The sequence below is a fragment of the Pelodiscus sinensis genome, chromosome 1, assembly GCF_049634645.1.
Source record: "Pelodiscus sinensis isolate JC-2024 chromosome 1, ASM4963464v1, whole genome shotgun sequence".
Classification (NCBI taxonomy): domain Eukaryota; kingdom Metazoa; phylum Chordata; order Testudines; family Trionychidae; genus Pelodiscus; species Pelodiscus sinensis.
In genome coordinates this window covers 140,209,423-140,215,422 of record NC_134711.1, presented here as the reverse complement: position 1 = coordinate 140,215,422, position 6,000 = coordinate 140,209,423, and the positions used below count along the sequence as shown (strand labels likewise).

The window sequence follows — 6,000 nt, the reverse complement described above, 5'->3', positions numbered from 1 at the left end:
ATTTTAACAAGCCAGTAGGTTGATGCAAAGCAACTTATTTTGACCTAACTATGCAGTATGGACGAGATCTTAAGCTCTTCTGAAACTGTACTTTATGAGCCACTGTAGCAGGCCAGAAGAGTCAAAGTGCACTGCACTCCTCTTCCCCTTTGTCCCTTCTCCAACACTTCTTGTCACTCTTGGTCAGGCACTGTGAGGGGACAACATAGACTTGACATTACCATGGAATTCCCATTATGACATGAGGATTCCCAGGTGGCTGGTTCTGGTATGGTGTCATTGTAGTGTACATCAGACCTAAAAGACAAACTCCACAGAGCTCTTCATGTCTGGGAAGGTAATCAGACTGTCACTGCTGAATACTAGGTGGCACAGATTGTTAAGCATATGAAGTTCATATGTTTCAAGCCCCATTCAAGATAAAGAGGGCAGTGAACACCTTTGGAGTCATAGGACAAAGGAGGGTGGTTAGTGGGTTACAGAATTTCAAAAGTGCTGACCAACCAGCAGTTCCAGCTATGCTCAGAGGGGGTTGCTGAGTGCACAGCTCTTTCAAAAATCAGTATTTATTTAGCTGCCTAAATGTAGATTTTGGAATCTAACTCTGAGCATCTACTTTTTCAAATCTTGTCCATTACGAAAACGATTTGTATGTTTGCAGGACAGTTTGCTATGCATGAACAAAATTTCCTTAAGTATCTGTAAGTTTAGACATATTGAACCAATTGTCTTTCATCTTGGCTTATTTCTTAGCACTCATTAAGATCTACAGGAGAAGTAATGTTTGAACAAGAGCAGTCTTTCATTTTTGAACTATTTGTGCACAGAATTCCTGGTAAGGTTGTAGTAGGGTTGCCCCCCACCTTTCTAGTAATGCCATCTCCTTCCCCTGACCTGGGCTCCCTCTGCTCTGAGGCTGGGATCGAAGCTGCTACAACCTGACAAGGCAAGGAGTCTGCCTGCAGGTAGGAGGCAGTCCTGATTGAGCAGAGGCTGGCCTAGGTTACTGAGCTGGTACCTCCTACCGCGTGGCAATTGTACTTTTGGTATCTGGTCAGTATATCTGATGGGACATTGCCAGGTCCCCTTTTTGAATGGACTTTCTGGGCACCTGGCAAATATACCCTAACTGTGCCTACAGAAGCCAAAAACTGGATTGTCTGGGTAGAATCCTAGGCAGGAGGGCACCATGACACTGGAACATTTTTTATAGAGGGCAAGTGCCCAAAGCCTCCCCCTTACCCTTGTCCACCCCCGCCTAGACCTGGGGTCGAGGGAAATTTGAACTGGAGTAAGGGGGTAGAGGCTGGGGCCAGGAGCTGAGACCTGGGGGTGCCCAGCAGCTGGAACCCTGGGCATGGGACTGGCAGTGGAACCCCAGACTCAGAGCAGCAGCTAGGATCTCAGGTGTGAGGTACCACCTGTATCCCTAGTTCCCACACATATGAAAGTGTATGCATGAAGTGGGGGTTGTTTGGTTTTGGAGCTTTTTATTCAAAACTTAAAAATTGTGGAACCTTATTTATAAGTAAAGAAAAACTCACCTCTGGCTTGAGACCAAATATGACAATTTATAGATCAAACAGAAATAAGTTTTAGAAACTTAGCAACAAATAAAAAGATTAAAAGGAAAGCAGGACTGAATTTTCTACTGCAGCTTGTATTACTCTGACACTGAGAACACTTTAACTCCCCTGGGCATTCAGTAATGGATTTAAAAGTAGCCATCCTTCTACCAAAAAGCAAAACCAACCACCCTTCAAAACCAGATTTCAAAAAGAAACTGAAAAACTGCAATTCATTTGCAAATTTAATACAATCAAATTAGAACCGAATAAGGATTTAGATTGGTTATCTTGCTACAAAGGCAATTTCCCTTCTCTTAGTATTCACATCACCTCATCAGCTGCTGTGAGTGAGTCGTATCCACCCTGATTGCATTGGTCTCATTAACACTGGCCCTATACTTGATAAGTAACTTCCTCCTTTTGTTATACTAGTATTTATATATAGCTCTGCCTCTGTAATTTTCACTCAAATTCATCTGACGAAGTGGGTTTTAGCTACAAAAGTTTATGCCCTAATAAATATGTTAGTCTCTAAGGTGCCGAAGGACTTCTCGTTGTTTTTACATTATAGTAAAATGTTTTGAGGTCTCTAAAGCAAAAGCACTATCAAGTGTAAAGAATTAATAATAAGTTCATATTTCTAAAGTCATACAGAAGGACAAGATGGGTATGGCAATGGGTCTTCTTCAGGTCTGGGAGAGGTTTCAGAATGCCACCACTAAAGAGAAGATGGAACAGATAAGGAGTTAACATGTTCCAAAAAACAATACAAGGTGGAGTGGGAAGTTAATTTTCTATAGTGGTAGGACAAAAAGAGGGGTAGTGAATTACAGATTGCTGTAGTGACCCATACATTCAGTGTTTTCATTGAGTCCATGAGTTTTGATATTGAGCAAAATTATGAATGTAAGCTCCCAGGCTTGTTACTCAAGTTTGCTTTGAGGACAAGGAGGGAGACGTCGAATATGGAATGATTGTTTTGTGAAAAATGTTTATCCCTGGGTGTTGTGTATTTGTTGTCTTTTATCATTTTTCTGTGTGAGTTCATTTAGACACATAGTGATTGACTTCTTTCACCCACACAGTTGTTAGTAGGGCATTTAGTGCACTGTATGTGATATGCTGCGTGTTGTGACAGGCACTTGTAGGGCCTGTGGAGCATGAAAGGGGTGTTGTGGGGGGTATCTGATCATCAGAGCAGCGGAGGCAGAGGCGATGTGCGAGGAGCCCATGAGGGGCTGCATGCACCCCGAGGTGGGAGGGAGTTAGCCAGCACAAGACTGCTCTAGCTCACACTGCTCTTGGGTTGCACCACTTTGGGGGAGGGGCAGGATCAGAAGCAGTGTGTTCAGAGAGCAGTGGGAGCTGGGGCTCCCTTGCTGCACTTTTCCAGTGAGTGCAGAGAGGGAAGGGTGGGAGGCAGACTTCTGCTGCCAGTGTTGGCCCTCTGGCCTCACTAGCCTGGCTGGTAGAAGAGATGGAGCAGAGCAAGGGCAGGAAAGAGTGGATCTTGGGGCAGATGGGCATTGTTCTGGTCCTTTCCCAGATTGGAGGGGAACAGGTGGCTAGTGCCCCCCTAACCCCGAAGCCCTCCTTCCTTAGTCACCTCTGGGTGGAGGTATGTCTGCAGGTTTTGCATCTGCCATAGCTGCCATAACAACAGATGCAAAACCTACAGCCATATCTGCATGGCTACAAGGATCTGTTCTGTGGGGCACACTTTTCACAGAATGACCACTCTGTATCTGACCTCTTAGTCCTTGTCCTTAACACAAAACTGTACAACAGCTCAAAAAATTCATAACTTGGCTAGACATAAAAAAAAATCATGGACTTAAGATACATGCTGGATTTGTGGCTCATGCTTATTGCTTTTTTTGTGACAATTTTTAAATACCTTTAAAAAAATTTCCCATGAAAACACTTCAGTGAGAAACTGAAACCAAAAAACAAAATATTTAAAAAAACCAGAAGTTGATTGGCTTGGAAAACTGAAATATATACACACATATACATGCAGAAAAGGTCAAATGAAAGAAAAAAGCCCCTTTTTTGTTGAAAAAAATGTTTAAATAACACATTGCTAACCAGCTGCAGTCTTGAGATCACTGTTGTGACGCATTTTACTTTTCCAAAATAAATTGCAAGACACTAGGTAGTGTGTTTGTCCCTCATTGCCCCCTTGTGGCTAGAGGCCTAAGAAAATAAGAGCCAGTTGATTACAGAAAGAGCCATGTTTTTGGGGGCCAGACATCCTGGGTTCCACTTTCATTGTTACATGTGTGCAAGTTGAATGGATGCGGCATCATATTTGCATGTTTGCAGCTATTGATGTGCTACGTCCTGTCCTAGCTAAGGCCATCTGTCCTTGAAGATTTCCAGTTCCAAACAGGAAGCGTCTGCAAGTCTGTGTAGGCACGGAACATGCAGACATCTGCTGCACACATTTTATTTATTTATTTATTGGCTTGGCTGCATGAGTCATGCAGTATATCTAACACATTTTCTCAATCTGTACCCCAACCAGGTAGGATTGACAGCTGTAGAAAACTATATATTCCAAGCGCTAAATAGGTTATCTACCCCCCCTTAGAAAGAAAAGCTTTGAGCTTTACAATTGTGCCTCCAAGCCATGGCCCCTGTTTTTGACTTTGCCACTGGTGAGGCTGAGTGTCTGACCTCTGTTAACGTGCGGTACCTTTAATAGTCAGAGAGGGAAGTAATTTTATACTCAGCATGTGAGTGATTCATGTTCTCAAAGGGGATAAAAATGTTATTAGAAAATTCTCCTGCCAAATGTGTGGCAAACGAAACCAATTTATTAATGCTGTGAAGCCAATGTGTGAAATTGGGCTAAGAGGTGAGATGCAATTTTACCCACTTGCTTCCTGCAGCAGAATGTGGTGTAGCACAAAGGGCTCTTGTCTTCAGAGAGCAGATGCGGCTGCACTGCCATAATCACAAATGCCAGCAGTAAACAAACATTTTCCTCCACTTGGGATGAGCTTCAAAGGGCTGAGAGATAAATGCTGGGGTGGAGACAAAAGGCCTCCATTATGAGCCATCCAACTGCTGCATGAAATCTGTATAACACATTGTCAGGAGACTGGTTTGGTTCTTTCCACAGCTCAGTGTTTCCTTACTATTTGGAATATTATTTCTTTTGCCATTTGTTACACACTGTCACTGTGCTCGGTGTTGTACAAGGCAAACAGTCCTGGTCCCAGAAAACATCCACTTTAAATAAAGTACACGGACATTAGGCATAGAACTTTGGCACTTTGTTAATGGAAAGGGCTAGACATCACCCATACTTTATACTAGTGCATGTGACACAGGGTTTGGGGCTATGGCAACCATGTGTCCGTAATATCCCATACAAAAAGCAAGTGCACATACTATATAGATAGAGCAGGTCTGAACAGGAAAGCACTGAAATCATTGTGATCCCAAAGAGCCACGATAGAGAACTCCACCTCTCACCTGTGCAGTTCTACAGGTCTTATTGCTCTCCCCTACCCCTTTAAGCATTTGACGTTATAGGCCAAGACTGTGAGGCAACATGGGCTCAGATATAAACAGAATGCTCATGACACGCAGCTCCATCTCTCTTTCACCTGATATGCAACCAGCCTCTCCAGTTCTCAGTGCCTGGGAGACATCAGCACCTAAGTCTAGGGGGAAACCTTTTTTGAGTCAGGGGCCAGTGAGCCTCAAAAAATCAGCTGGGGGGTTGCACACAAGTAAGAAGCCAAAAAAAATCCCAACAAAAACAACCCCTCACGGACATGGCTCCCAACTGAGAAGGAGAAAGACACTCCCCACATTGGCTTTGCACACCACAGCCTAGTGGGGCCCAAGCTAGTAGATTTTGTGTGCTCCAGCCCTATGGGGAGATGGTGGAGGGACTGCACTGTGAGTGCAGGCTCCCCAAAGTTGGGGTGGGGAGCCGTGAGCCTCAGAGGCTGGACCCAGGCAAGCCGGGGGCCAGATCCAGTCCTCTGGCCTTAGGTTCCCCACCTCTGACCTAAACTTTGGCAAAACAGCAGAGCGGGGGGACAATTTTAGGAGGACGGAGGGAATCATTTTTAAAACATATCATGAACAGAACAGAATATATTCCTCCAGCCAGGTGTCTGGTTTCTAACTATCAGGTCAGTCTGCAGCCTCACTTTCTCAGGACCCTTCACTTTTACTGAATACCAAAAACTAGCAATGCTAACAACACCATGTTCCATCTGCAGCTGGCAAGAAAACTGGGACTCTTCCTGTCAGATTCAGATTTGGCTTTGGTGATGCATGGATTCATTAGTGCCAGATTGGTTAATTGCAATCCATTGTCCTTCAAATGATACTGATGACTCTGATAAAGCTTCAGTTGCCTCAGAACACAGGAGTTCACTTAACCAGCCCAGATCAACAAGAGCAACTG

At 44.1% G+C, this 6,000-nt stretch overlaps 1 long non-coding RNA gene across 1 annotated transcript in view; it reads left to right on the top strand.

Annotated features, from left to right (window-relative positions):
- The first annotated feature begins 270 nt into the window (after positions 1–270).
- Positions 271–6,000, top strand: part of LOC112547419 (uncharacterized) — a 30,575-nt gene continuing 24,845 nt past the window's right edge. The window contains exon 1 of the long non-coding RNA XR_012901076.1: positions 271–337. This is a non-coding gene — a long non-coding RNA (uncharacterized LOC112547419). The remainder of the gene's footprint in view (positions 338–6,000) is intronic.